The sequence below is a fragment of the Macaca fascicularis genome, chromosome 11, assembly GCF_037993035.2.
Source record: "Macaca fascicularis isolate 582-1 chromosome 11, T2T-MFA8v1.1".
NCBI classification, from domain to species: domain Eukaryota; kingdom Metazoa; phylum Chordata; class Mammalia; order Primates; family Cercopithecidae; genus Macaca; species Macaca fascicularis.
The window spans coordinates 108,247,157-108,263,143 of record NC_088385.1 but is presented as its reverse complement, the minus strand read 5'-3'; positions in this window follow the sequence as shown (position 1 = coordinate 108,263,143).

Genomic DNA, 15,987 nt, shown 5'->3' with positions numbered 1-15,987 from the left:
CAGGCATAAGCCACTGCACCCAGACCCCTGACAACATTCTTGAGATTTAACAGTCTCAAATCTTCTTTTCACAGTGCCAACTAGACAAGATTTCAGGGCCAAGAATATTTGGCTCTGAGATGTAAGAAAGGTCTTCCTAATTACTGTAGAACTTGAGGTCATGACTATCATAGCCAGTGGTGTGCTGCTTCTACCTGCTTGTAAGAGCCAGTTGCTAAATATTCAGGAATGTTTCAAGCCAAACAACCACTGGTAGCTTGAAATCAGTCATGGGGAGAGTATTGACACCACAGAAATTGATAGATACTACAAATCCATGTTCTCTCCACACCCACCCCTCCCTGAGCCGGTTTACCAGCAATTCCCCGCATCCAGCTCTTAACACTGGAAGTTTTTCATCCAGGACTATGGCTAAATTAAATATGTGTGCCTTTAAAAGAATTTTTTCCCCTGCTTTTTGGTTTGTGGATACAAAGAGCAGAGTCATTAAAACTTGTTTTTCTCTCCACCTCAACAGTGGCTTTCTTTATAGATTCTATGAATCTGAAAGATATAAGTTCCACCAGAGATCTTGGCAGGGTTCCACAGCCCCAAGCTCTGCAGGTTCTGACAAAGGATAGGCTGGGGCCCTGCCAGGAAAACTCACAGAACCACATTGAGGTGTTTGTGCTGCTGCTTCAGGAGAGTTTGTCCTCAAGACAAATAGGAGTTTGTCTATTTGGGGACTTTGGAATTTTTTTTTTTTCTTTTAGGGTTTTAGAAGCCTGTTCTGTTACTAGGTAATTGTGTTACTGGACAAGTTAGTTAACCTCGTTGAGCCTGGGAAGTAATTCCAGGAAAGCAGGGAAAGACAAAACAGTGTGTGTTATTAAGCTGTGGGAAACTGGGACTTGATCTCACTGGGACTCTCTAAGGAGTCCTGCAGAATGCATTTCGGAATTAGGATAACCAACAGCAACGTGGGATTTCCAGTGCTAACCCAGGGAAAACTCAGGTCCCTGGAAAGCCAGGATGAGTTCGTCACCCTTTCAGAATCATCTGCTTAAGAGTCAGAAGAGCGGAACATTTATCCACTAGTTCATGTCCTGCAGTGGTTAAGTTGCCCCACGAGATGCTGACTCCCTTGCACTTGCATACTTGCATATTTTCAAGTATGCTGCACATGCGTGAGACAGGATCTCACTCTGTTGCCCAGGCTGGAGTGCTCTGGCTTGATCACCGCTCACTGCAGCCTCAGCCACCCAGGCTCAAGTGATCTTTCCACCTCAGCCTCCCGAGTAGCTGGGACCACAGGCATGCACCACCATGCCTGCCTAACTTAAAAACATTTTTGTAGAGATGGAGTCTCACTATGTTGCCCAGCCTGGTCTCAAACTCCTGAACTCAAATGATTTTCCCACATTGGCCTCCCAGAATTCTAGGATTGCAGCCATGAGCCACTATACCCAGCCAATCTTGTGGAGCTTCCCTTATATGTGGAATGGATGAGACACACTTCAGAGGGTTTATGGGTTTGTCATGAAGCTCAGGGAGCTTAAGCCTCAAGACACCTCACTTGTACAGGCTCCTCACAAGAGGGCTTCAGGCATGCTGTATTTGTAATTTTCTAGTCTAAAGACCCCTGCCTTCTTCCCAAAATGTGTCATCTTCAGGGCTGCACAAATCTTGGATCAGCTCCTGCTTTTGAGGATGAATTACGTGTAAAGCACTTACTCCTGAGTCTGGCCCATTGTAAGAGCCTCAGGAATAGTCCTTGCTGTTGTCAGTGGAGATACTTTCCCTCCATGATCACATATCCACATGTTCTTTCTCTCACTGCCTAAATGTCAATGCCCATCCATGTCTACTCACAGTTTGCTTCTTTTCCTATAATGTCAGTTTCTTGCCAATCACTCCCCACTTGCCATTTTGTCAGTGCATCTGCACTTCCTCACTGTGTCCTTTTTCATGATGGGAAAACAATGTCTAGCGATTATGTTCTTCACAGAAGTGATGTGACAGCAAAGAGAGATCATAAATGAATCGCCTGAAGGTCGTTGGTGTGAGGGGGAAACTAAAGTCATATTAATACTTAACAAAACATCCAACAGGACAGGAAAACAAAAGGTAATTGAAGCAAAGCTATGATGTTTTGCCAGTTGTTAACATAAGAGGCCAATTGTCAGCCGACTGTGAGGCAAAGACGCTTCCTTTAAGAGCATGTGTAATATGTATCTCAGAATTATCAAAGGGCTCTAGGTCACCCTAATAATGGGGTCTGTGCCACAAACAGAGAGAATGCAACCCACATTTTGTCTTAAAAGACATAGCAAATTGCACTGCAGCTGTAACGAGAATCTCAGAGACATTTGCATTAACTTGGGATGAGTGAAGGGGGTAGGTGGAGTGTCTGTGTGCCTCACATGGCACTTCTTCCTTGACCTGTAAGAAAGGAACTTGACGGCTAGGCACGGTGGCTCATGCCTGTAATCCCAGCACTTTGGGAGGCTAAGGCAGGTGGATCACAAGGTCAGGAGTTCAAGATCAGCCTGGCCAACACAGTGAAACCCCGTCTCTATTAAAAGTACACACGCACACACAAAAATTAGCCAGGCGTGGTGGCAGGCGCCTGTAGTCCTAGCTACTTGGGGGACTGAGGCAGGAGAATGGTGTGAACCTGGGAGGCAGAGGTTGCAGTGAGCTGAGATCGCGCCACTGCACTCCAGCCTGGGAGACATAGCAAAACTCTGTCTTTAAAAAAAAAAAAAGAAGAAAGAAAAGAAAAGAAGTTGACTTATGTACACTTAGGTGCAGCCATCATTGAAGGCTTGTGCAAGGTGTTATGGATGGTGAAGAGTAAAACCAGGTCTCCTTCCTATTATGCTATGCTGGAAGCTTCCTCGGCAAGTAGAGGGAGTGTGGCCTTTGGGATCAGGTGAATCTGGTGGAATCCTGGCTCTGTGCCATCTAATCATCATATATGATTTAGATGTTTATGTAACCCTCTTGAGCCTCAAGTTTCCTCATCTGTAAAATGGTAATAATACTGCCCATCTTACAGAATCACAGAGAGGATTAAATGGGGGGGAAAAAAGAGAAAGTGTCTGAAACATAGCAATTTCTTAGTAAATGTTAACTTTCTTACCCCCTTCTGGAGGCATAGAATCTTAGTAAAATCTTGGTACTCTCAGAAACTGTTTATGTAGCTCATCTGAATCTTATTTTTTTAGTAGTCAAAACATTTTGTTTTAATACAGAAGCAATACATATTTGTAGCACAAGAATTAGAATATTTATTTATTTATTTATTTATTTATTTATTTATTTATTTTTGAAACCAAGTCTCACTCTGTTGCACAGACTGGAGTTCAGTGGCACAATCTCAGCTCACTGCAACCTCCACCTCCCAGGTTTAAGTGATTCTCCTGCCTCAGCCTCCTGAACAGCTGAGATTACAGGTGTACACCACCACTCCTGGCTAATTTTTTGTATCTTTAATAGAGACAGTTTCACCATGTTGGCCAGGCTGGCCTTGGACTCCTGACCTCAAGTGATCCACCCGCTTTGGCCTCCCAAAGTGCTGGAATTACAGGCATGAGCCATTGCACCTGGCAATAATTAGAATATTTACATAAGAAAAAAATTCAAAAATACATATAATTCTAATACATTAACACCCTTGGGTGTATCCTTCCAGACACTTTTATATCTGTAAATACATACATATTATTAAAAATATAATTATACAATACATATTATTTCATAACCTGCTTTGTTTTGATATGTTACATCATTATGGTGAAACTTTGAAAAAACTTCTTTCATGACAAGGACAGCTAACAATTTTTCCTTGTTATGGGAAGCAGTTTCGATTAACATGGTGCGACAACTGTCTATTATTAAGTAAGTTACAACAAAATTTTGGTGCCCCTTTCCCAGAGGAAGGCCACATAGCTGCTGTAAGGGACAAGTGCCAGTAATATCTTCAAATCCTCTTTTTGAAGTGCCTTTGTTTAAAAATCATGCATTTTCTTTTAAGAGTTTTATGAAATCTAGGAGGAAACTTATCCTTTTGTATTTAGAACAAGGCAAAAGGGATTTCTGATTGGATATTGTTATGGGTCCATGACTTCTGCTGCAGAGAAGGTAATAACAAAAGGTAAAATACTTCTACCCTGTATAATTCACCTTGCTGGAAAAAAACCAACTGGATTGGCTTGACAGGGGCTTAGACAGGTGACTAGGTTACCGTTTGGTTGGTTGAGAGACGGAAGCAGTACAGAATGACAAAGGTGTGAGGTGGGCAACAGGCCACGGGTTCGTCATAGTAGGACCTCAAACCAATGTCTAGTCCATGAATGTTTATATATGGGTTGGTATATGAAGGTGGATATTTGCAAACAAATACTTAGTTTTAGTGTCAAGGTTTTTCTTCCTAATTAATGAAAAGGGACTGTATGTTTTCAAGCTCTGTAGGCCTAACTAGAAAGAAAAGGGTTCAGGATTTCAGATTGTGCTACTTTTACAGGATGTAGGTATATCTTTACCAAAACACACACGGCTATGCACATGTTCAAGCATCTTGTTATAAGAAGGGTGTGGTATAAGTGGAGAAATTGCTTCTGTTATTCTTGTGAGGCAGTGTAACTTAGTGGTTAGAAGCACTGATTGAAGAGCAAGACTACCTAGTCTTGAATTCAGCTTCACCAACTGTTAGCTGGGCAATCTTGGGCAAGTTAGTTACTGTTTCTGAGTCTCTATTTTCCCACCTGTATACTGGGTATAATAATAGTTGCTCCTATTAATAAGTATATCCACCTCTTAGGGTTGCTGAATGATTTAAAAGGATTTTAAAAATATTTTAGAAAGTAATAACTTTCAGCATTTAGAACAGTGCCTAGTATATAATAGGAAGTATGTGTTAGCTATTGCCATTTTATTACAGCTTTAACAGGTCAGTCCAACAGAACTGGCAATTTCCTGAGTGATACTTTTTTTTTTTCCCTGAGACAGAGTCTTGCTCTGTTGCCCAGGCTGGAGTGCAGTGGTGTGATCTCGGCTCACTGCAAACTCTACCTCCTGGGTTCAAGCCATTCACCTGCCTCAACCTCCAGGGTAGTTGGGATTACAAGCACGCGCCAATATGCCCAGCTAATTATTGTATTTTTAGTAGAGATGGGGGTTTCACCATGTTGTCCAGGCTAGTCTCCAACTCCTGACCCCAAGTGATCTGCCCACCTCAGCCTCCCAAGGTGCTGCGATTACAGGCGTGAGCCACTGCGCTAGGCTTCTGAGTGACACTTTTAATTCATTCATTACTCAAACAACACAGGGTATCTTGGATGTCTATATATGGTTAGGCACTATGCTAGGCTCTGGGCAACTAAAAAAAAAATGCCAATATTCTATATCCTTGAAAAGTAAAAACTGACTATTCATGTCTTCTCAAGAAGCTTTGTGGCCAGGCACGGTGGCTCACGCCTGTCATCCCAGTACTTTGGGAGGCCGAGGCTGGCGGATCACGAGGTCAGGAGACGGAGACCATCCTGGCTAACATGGTGAAACCCCGTCTCCACTAAAAATACAAAAAATTAGCTGGGCGTGGTGGCGGGCGCCTGTAGTCCCAGCTACTCAGGAGGCTGAGGCAGGAGAATGGTGTGAACCCGGGAGGCAGAGCTTGCAGTGAGCCGAGATTGTGCCACTGCACTCCAGCCTGGGCGACAGAGCGAGACTCTGTCTCAAAAAAAAAAAAGAAGCTTTGTGACTGAGGTTATGCAGGTCCTTTTATCTAGAGTAGGCTTCCTGGAAGCAGGACCAGACTGGCTCACCTGCAAAGGACTCAGTCACTTATCAGGAATGAATGATGTGCAGAGCATATGGGGATTCCCTAACACCAACTCTTCCTGAACATGCACTTTGGTCAAACCTGCCACTGTCGGAGCTGCCGACTCCAGCAATGGATGGGGACATCAGGACAGGGTTTGGGGTGGGAGCCTGCAGTTCCTGGAATTTGCCCTGCTGGCCTCACACTAGATGACTTTATCCTACTTCCCAGAAACTTTCCCCCAGCTAGTCTAAAGTCGGGATGAAGCTATAAATTATTTGCTCTGAAAATTCTATTCTAGAGTTAATTTCCTGTGCATGTTACATGGTATGCATTATTAGAAGGGTGAAGGGGCCCCTGCAGTGCGCTCTTTTTCATTTTCTGTAAAAGGGATCCGTGGGACTCTTTCATCTTCCATTAACCATGAGGATGTGGAAAGAGGAGAGCAGAGTAAGAGAACTAATAATTATTGAGCACTTACTCTGTGCCAGGAACATGTATAAAGTTTTTGGGGGAACTGAAACAAAAGTCTGAGAGGCCAGGGGCCATGTTTTTGTCGATAAATCTATCACAGCAATGAGCACACTACTTTGTATACAGTCAGCGGTCCATGTTGTTGAACGATATGATTATACACATGTTATCTGTACATATCTACCACCTATCTATCTATGTATCATCTACTTGTCTATCACTTATTGAATCTTAGCTAAAGCTCATGCTATTTAAAATTACAATTGCCTTGGTCTCAGTTGAATACCATCCCATAATTTCTATGTGAAACAGTTGATTCTGTGTTTTCTATTTCTTAATTGCAGAATTAACTAATTTATTATTCAAGTCCTTTGAACTTAAAGATGTTTTCAGTAGTGTGGATTGAATATATCTATGGGTTTGATGAAATTAATTTTTTTTTTTTATGAGACAGATTTTCACTCTTGTTTCCCAGGCTGGAGTGCAGTGGCACAATCTTGGCTCACTGCAACCTCTGCCTCCTGGGTTCAAGCAAATCTCCTGCCTCAGCCTCCTAAGTAGCTGGGATTACAGGCACCCACCACCACGCTTAGCTAATTTTTTTTTTTTTTTTGGTAGAGACAGAGTTTCACCATGTTGGCCAGGCTGGTCTTGAAGTCCCGACCTCAGGTGATCCCCCCACCTCGGCCTCCCAAAGTGCAGGGATGACAGGCATGAGCCACTGCACCTGGCTGAAAGTAACTTTTTAATTGTGATAATTACATTGCCCTTATTTCCATTATGCATAAAACAGAACTCCTCTCTCTTCTTGTGGTAAAATTTTGGCATTGAGCAGTTGAAGATGAAGGATGCGTCTTGGTAAGTTGAAAGAGGAGAGAGAGCATGGGGCCAGGGAAGTCACAGTGGGCAATAGATTGGCATCCCAGATTTCACCCCTCTCTATCATTCTTAGGTATTTCAGATCAGAATTAAGAGGAACTAATTGGAGATATCAGCTTCTGGGAATTGTTTGTGCCTTGTAACACTTTAAAAATGCATTAGCGCAGTGATTTCCGAAGTTCAGCCATTTGTGTATTGCCTTCACGATTTTTGCTATACCTTTGAATCACCTGTACTTGCATTGACTTGAGTATTTAATCATCTCACTTTCTTAAAATTAAATACTTTTCTTTTTTGGGAAGGGGACCTTGTATTATTATTTTAAAAAAATCTCTTTTTCCACATATTCTAATTTTATCATTACTATTAAATTGAAGACACGCATCACTTGTTAAAAACTGAATGTAACTGTAAAATTCAATCCAAGAAAAACAAACAAAATGTTAGACAAAATTGTAGCTAAGCCTCGTTTTTCTTGGACTTGAAGCCTAAGTTGTGCTCCCTGTCAGAGGGTTGCTAAAAGACCAGCAGCAAACTGAGAGTTTACCTTAGAGGTAATCAGAAGGAACAAAAAAAATTTTAAGGGAAATAACTTTCTCTCCATATAATTCGTTGTATTTTAATGCCTGATTGAGCCACTATAATACTATGGAAGATTATATCATCTTCCATAATATACAATATCTCACACATGGCAAAACACTTCATGTGAAGAGAAACTGACATCTCATGATTTTGACCTTCACCACATAGACAAGTTTTTTTTGTTAGAAATATCATTCGTGAAAAATGGATGAAGTAGTCTTCCAGGCAGAAGTTTGTACATTTCAATTTAATGTCTCTGGTAAGGATTTTCCAGTTAAAAGCACATTGCCCACAATGTTTCGTCTTCTCTTTAACACTGAAAAGGAGAGGAAGGGCCTTATTAGCAGTCAATACTATCAAAGTCAACAGAGGTAAGGGACCAATGGCCCATCAGAGTCCTAATATCACTTACTGTTTTCGAAGGAGGACGTCTTTCCTAGTGGCATCTACCATCTCTTGGGGAGAAGAGGAGGAATGGTTAGATTGGCCTCTTCCAGACATCTGCTCACAGTCCTGATGTGGTTTCTGAGTTAGAGGGTTTTTCTTAGAGGTCTTCTAAGCTGTCCTCTACAGCTGTCAGGGTGTTCTCCAGATGGGGCCTGGTAGCAGTCCTTGAATTGAATCAGGTCCCACATCTCCCTGCAGTTCATTTATGCTTCAGGTCAAGGGCCACAGATATTCACTTGATAAAGGATGACAGATTAGTCACAGCTAGATGCTGAAAGTGGAGTTGCATTAAGTGCACATTTAGCTTGCATGAGGGAGAGCACAAATTGGAAACTTATCAAAATTGCCATGGTGGGTCTCTATCAAGGCTTCTTTGGAGGCTGCCCTCAGATCTATTATCTCTGGAGATTCCTGAGGACTTTAAAAAATACAATGACATCTCATCTCTCCTTAAATTCTGTCTAGTGGACAATTCTTGAGGGGTGTATGTGGGAATCTGCAATTGAATTCTTCCTTAGGTGCAGTGAGTTGGGCCTCCTTCTAAGTCCACTGTCTTATCATCATCAGAATCCCAGTGGGAGTTTCCCTTCCTCAGAAGACTGAAAGTCCATCTGTGCTGGTAATGCCAGGCACCCTACATAGCTCCAGTCTATTACCTCAAGGGAACACAAATGCACACTCTTACAATATATATTTACACCTGAGCTCGTAAATATGACAGCTAAGAATCAGAAATGTTGTTTTACTTAAATGGGCTTGTCAGTAGATTGAGAGTATATTGTATTCCAAGGAAATGCTTTTTAGATGCAATTTTAGGTATAAACTGTGGATTTTCCTTCATGTACAAATATTAAAACTTTGATCACACACTAGCAGAAATAACAGCAGTAAGAGTTTTTTTATTTTAATTGTATTTATTAAACAATTAGGAAGCACTGTATACTTTCCAATTGTTCTAAGTTGCTTTATAATTATTAATTCATTTCAACTCTACTACAACCTTACAAGCACCTACTATGTGACTGTAAAGCACTGTACTTTATTACATTAGCTCTTATCCTTACAATCATCCTTGAAAGTAGTTAGTACTCCCATTGTTATAAATGACCACTCTTCAGAAACAGGAGGGACCCTCAACCAAATTTGATTTGGATGGCAAAACTGATGATGCCACACATCCACCCCACATGGGTATGAAAACTATTATTCGCATAACGAGGTTTTCTGGAGATAGCAGGGTGGCTCCCAAGCAGATCAAATAAATGGCTTGAGAGAGAGCACAGAAAAGAGATTGACTTAGGGTTTGTTTTGTTTTGTTTTGTTTTGTCTTGTTGGTGTTTGGGGTGGGGCCAGGGTGAGGGTTCCCACGCATGGTTTGAACTACGCATGCAACTTCCCAGCAGCAAAGGAGGAAATACCCTGGCTTTCTTTTCAGTTCTCCCAGATGTGGGCAGATGAGGAAGAGGGAGGGGTGAAGCTTAAAAGCTGGCAGTAGTCAAAAGTCAAAAAACGGAGTCAGATTCCTTATTATATCTATTTTACCAATGAAGAAACTGAGATTCTAGGATATCATGTGTTGTATTAGGCATGACTTTAGTGCAGTACTTCTCTGTGTAACTTAGCCCCACACTGCACTGTACTGTGGTCTTGGAGAAACAGAACCAATAGGAAACACACACACACACACACACACACACACACACACACACAGTGATTTACTATAAGGAATTAGCTCACATGATTAAGGAGCCTGAGAAGTCCAAGATCTGCATTGAGCAAGACAGAGACCTGGGGGAGTTAATGGTATAAGTTCCAGTCAGAGTCCAAAGGCAGGAGAAAATTGATGTCCCAGCTTGAAGACAGTCAGGCAAAGAGAAATAATTCTTTCTTACTCAATCTTTGAATCTATTCAGGCCTTCAGTGAATTGGATGAGGCCCACCCACATTGGGGATGGCCATCTGCTTTACTCAGTCTACCTATTTAAGTGTTAATCTCATCCAGAAACACCCTCACAGACACACTCAGCAGTATTACTCAACCAAATATCTGGGTATTTCATGATCCATACAAGTTGATATATGCAATTAACCATCACAGTATCCACTTTGAAAATGCACATCCCTGATTATTGAAGGGAGGTATGAGGCAGAGGAAATCCTAAACACCATTGCAAATCTATATATTCTAGAGAGACTATGAAAGCAATGTAGCTTGGCATGGTGGAAGGAGCATGGCCTTTGGGATCAGACAGATTTGGTTATAATTTGGCTTTGCCATTTATTGGCTGTGTTGTCTTGGAAAATTGCTTAGCCTTACTGAGTCTTAGTGATACAGAACATCTTCAGTGACATGCAAATTTATAAAATATGCCATTCTATTTTGGGGGGCTCCTTTGGAAGGCTGTTTCTTAAATAATGACATTTCCCTATATTAGATTTGGTCTGCATACATAGTCTCCACTGGTATATCAAGGCAAGTTACCAGGAATTCCAATGTGTAGGGACACAGCTGGTCATCTGGAACAAATATTAGAAGGGATTTTGGAGAACAGAGGTTAGATCCAGGGGCAATAAAGTCCAGACTCTTCACAAGAGACAAGACGAAGACTATGCTCTGCCTATTTAGGAATCCACAGAACACTGGGAGCTACCCCAAGTCAAGAGAAAGTTCAAGTACCCAAGACATTGATTGACTACTGGCAATAGTTTTTCGCACAATCCTGGGATTTGCTGCCTAAATGTTGTTTCAGTCTTATCCCAGGAGAGCTCAATTCTCAGACTGGCTCCACAGCCTACCATGTTAGCAAGCCCAAAAGTGAATGCATCTTTTGTGATTTTTCCAGCAAAAATCCCAAGGCTGACTCTGATTGATCCAAATTTGGTCACCCATCCATGAATCAATTGCTCTGACTCTAATTTACCAGGCCTGAGTCACTGATCTGTCTGCCCCAGCTGTCTTGTGGTCAGCTCACCTGAACTGCATGGACTGAGAGCATGGAGAATAGACACCCAAGAAAAACTGAAGCACTGTTACTAAAAAGGTGAGGAAGTGATGCTAAGTAGGCAAAACATCAGATTTCCATTACGGAAAAGGTCTCCAAAATATAACCTCACTCATTTTTCTGTATTTGTAACTCTGTGTGAACTTAGCGCCTGCCCCAAGCGTAGCATTTACTTAGATTGTGATGAGAATAGAGACCCTGGATTTGTGCAGTGCTCTGTCTTCCCCCCTCTCTTTCTGCTACCACTATTTCTTCAACTTCTGGTTGTATCAGATTTCACCTAAGGGAGAGGAGACATGACTTAACGCATAGGCTTCCATAAGATTCCACACTGGGACTTCAGATAGGTCACACTACTGGTGAGTCCCAGCACACAGATCCTAGTGCCAAAGTCCTCATGCTGTTGATTCAGAACTTCCAGACATACGTGTACTTCCTCTGACAGGGAAGGCTGCTACTAACTACATCTTCCGAATTGGTTCATATTTATCATAGATCATGTGTACCACTGGTAACAATAGTCATTGTTCAGTGAATGTTTACAAGTGAGAACACTGCTTATTCATAAGCTTGAAATTATCTGTGAATTTGGGAATGTGTGCCAGCCATAAGCTGACCAGACATACTTATTGGTCATTAATCAACAGGGTTTTATTTCCTTATCCCTATGTTTGACTGAGACAAATTCCTTTCCCTACACCACTCAAATGTGGATACAGAAGTCTTCTCCCCTTCCTATTTTATAACCTCAAAACGTTGCAATTTGGACTGGAGGTAAGGAGGAGATTAAGAATTTACAAACTACTTGTTGAATCCCCTTGTCCCCTCCACTCCTGATTTTTCCCTGTGTCTTGTCCAAAAATCACAGAGTACCTTGATCACACTATGACACAAACAGCTGCAGGCTTTTCCCAGTAGGCTTGACACCAGGGCTTTGAACATCCCCAGGCCCTCATATGGGTGTCAAGGTTTACAAGGAAGAAGCTAGTCGTAGTCTTGAGCCCAAATCCTTAAACTTTTATATAAACTCCATGCCCTGACCTCCTCACTGCGGACATAGCTAGATAGAACACCATTATCTCTTGCTGTTTGTTGCAAAGATTGCTACAGCCTTCTCTGTGCCTAAGATCTTGTAATCAATGCTTTGGATGGATCAAAAAGAAAAAAAAAGAATTTACAACTAAAAGGGAAATATTGTGTACTATATATTATATATAGCATATATAACATATAACCTATATAAAATACATATAACACATAATCCATTGTATGTTGTATGTAATTTTTAGGGAAATACATAAAATTATAAGTATAATAATTGTACATGTTACATATATATATTTTCACTTTTTTGACTTGAGGTTTAAGTATCTGTGATCTTAACCAATTTATCTTGCCTTTTCTGATGCATGACTAAGAACTTATGGGGAATTGAAATAGATCACTAATATAAAGAAAATTTAAAGTGCTTGACTTGCCAGTGCTCTTATAGCAAAACTTTCATAAAGTTTATGATACTTCTTTGATTTCTTAAGGTTTTAGGAGTACAGGGGTATCTTATTATAGAGTTTTTTTCCTCTTTAGTTTAGAGGTTTAATTTACTATGCATCATTTCCAAGTTCCTTGACCTTTTCTGGACCCCCACCCCAACCTGCCCTAACGGATACTGACACCAGCTGTGAATATGTATAATATAAACTGGCCAAAACACATGGCCTGGGCAGGCTAATAACTTGTTGCCCCTTCAAACTGATATTATTTAAATTTCTATTTAACACATGAACACTGTCATAGGCAGATCCTAAAATTGTCCCCAATATCCATGCCTCTTGGTAGTTATGCCCTGTGTCATCTCCTCCCCATGAGTGTGGGCTGACCTAGCAACTTGCTTCTAACCACTATAAAATGGCAACAGTGATGGGCTATCATTTCTGTGATGGTGTTACATAAGAGTTTCACTTCTGTTTTATTAGTAGACCCTCTCAATGCCTTCTCAGCTTGCATGCTTTGATGAAACAAGCAGCTGGGTTAACAGATGTCCATGTGGCAAGGAAATGAGGGTAGCCTCCATCAACAGCCAGCAAAGAACTGAGGCTCTCAGTCTGACAGCCCATGAATAACTGAATCCTGCCAACAAGCATGCGAGTTTGGAAGCAGATTGTTCCCCAGTCAAGCTTTCAAATGTGACCTCAGCCCCTGCTGACACTTAATGGTGCCTTGTGAGGGCCCTATAAGCCGTGGAGCAAGCCAAGCTGTACCTGGATTCATGACCCACAGAAACTGGGGGTAACAAATGTGTGTTGTTTTACACCCAGAAGTTTGTGGTAATTCGTTACACAGTGACAGAGTAATACAAGTGCTGTGTGGGGAAGTTGCATATACCATTCAGCCAAAGCGCCGTTGTTAACTAGAACCACCCTAATTACAAGATAATTTAATGAATGACTGTATTACCTGAACACATTCTTTAGAGACCCCACCACTCGCATGAGTCAGAGCTCTACAGGCTTCAAGTGACAGAAATCCATTCTGATTAGCTTAAGTAAAAAAGGAATTTGTTGACTTACAAACCTGAGAGGCTAAGGGTGTACCAAACACCCTCAATTTCAGATCTACTAGAAAAGACTCTGATTGGCCCTTTTAGATACATGCCAATATTAGGACCAGTCATTGTGTCTAGTTGGATAGAGTTCTCTGAGTGGTTGGCTTGGATTTCATGCCTACCCTGGTAGTGGGGAAGGGGAGAAGAATATTACATTTGAAAGTCTCATCGTGTAATATACAGATAGCTATCCAAAGAAATTTTTTTTTGCTCTAAAAAGGCAAGAATGTGCATAGGGCAGGCAGGCAAGACAACAGTTATCTAGTATAGCGCCTACTACCCAGCTGGGAGACAAAAGTGGCTCCATCTTGGATGCTAACCTGCCACGTTGACTTCTGATTAGCCACAATCCTGTGACTATCTCCTGATTCCTACTTTATTTACTGTTTGTGTGTAAGAACATGTCAACCTTGATGTTATCACACACATTTTTGCCTGTTTGTGAGGGTCGCCTTTCATTGTCTTGCTGGAGTACATATACCATTTCCTGTGGTATTCATATATAAGCCTTGGGTCTACAGAGGAACAGTGCAAAGACTTACCTGTCTTGTGGCTGCCTAAGACAACATTCCTATCTGTAAGCTCCCTCAGTAAAATGCTCTTTGCCAACAAACTGGATTTGTCTGTCTTGTTCTTTGGTTTCTCAGCTCCTTTGGCATTTGGGAGCCAATTTGTATACATGGCCCTTTCACAGAACATCAGCATCTCATGAAAATTTTGCTTCCCATCACATACAAACTTCTCTTCCAAAGACATTCTGGTAAATGTGGAATATTGGATCTCTTTAGAATTCCAGTGATTTTAGACATTTTTTATTGAATTATATAATATTCACATATCCCAAGAGTACAAATAGATGACTTTTCATGAACTGCATTCATCTTAAACCAGCATCCAGATGAAGGCACGTTACCGTTATGGGATCTTTGGGGTGTCGCGTTTCTGGCTGGAAACCTCTGTGGCTGTTGGTACCTTTGCCTGAGTTCTTGCCCTGCATCCAGGAAGAATGAAGTATGCAGACAAGTGGAGGGTGAACAAGATAAAGAGGAGCTTTATTGAGTGTGAGAACAGCTCAGAGGAGACCTGCAGTGGGCAGCTCCTCTCTGTAGGCAGGTTGTCCCATTGAGTGTTTGGCTCTCAGCAGAAAGGAAGCCCTGGAGAGGGTTGCCCCTCTCTGCCAGCAGGTCATCCTGTCATCTCTGCAGCTCTTAGCAGAGAGGGTAGCTCCTTTCTACATCTGGTCGCCTCATCATATCCAGCTATCAGCAGAGAGGGGAGCTCATCTCTGCAGAATGGTCATGCCATAATCTCTCCATTCTCTGCCCTGCTCTGGCTGAGCCTGGGGTTTTTATGGACCTCAGAGGGGAGGAAGTGCACAGCAACTGGTCCATGGGCAACCATGGATGGGCTGGAAAAGGCACCACAAGTCCCCACTCTGATACGTGGGTCTGGAACCCTGCCTTCAGCCTTCAGGCCCTCCTGAATAGGCTTTTGTCTGATGCTATTTAATAGCAAATCACTTACTCTCTCTGAACCACGGTAACCACGTCTGCAAAAGTTGGAGAATAATTCCTGCTATGTCAATATTGCAGTGCTCTTATGAAAATAACAACAATAGCAATAGGATGAAAAAGTGCCTGCAATGCAGTAATACTTCATGAATTAGCCCACTGCCAAGAATGTTGGCGAATAAGAGTGAGTGTAACACAGAGTCTGAGGCTTATAGCCTATCAGGGGTGACAGGAAGGTACCATAACCAAAATTTTCAAGGAGAAAGTTAATCTACCAGAGAATAACTCATTTGATTATCTCTGGGGAAGTGTCCTTTCTTGCACAGTTCTTCCAAAGCATGGCTGAAGGCTTTATAAGTTTATATGCAAATAATAAAAACAAGGCAGGACTCACACAGCCAAATCTGTAAAAGGCTCAGCAGGTGAATGTCAATCTTTAATATGATACTAGCATTTATACTGTAGACAAACCTATGGCTCTGTTTTGTCATTTTCTGCTTGAAATCTGACTACCTTTTTCACTGATTATTTTGGAAAGCTAACTACTCTTTCAAATCCTGCCTTTTGACCGGGTGCAGCGGCTCACGCCTGTTATCCCAGCTACTCTGGAGGCTGAGGTGGGAGGATCACTTGAGCCCAGGAGACTTCAGTGAGCTAGGATTGCACTACTGCACTTCAGCCTGG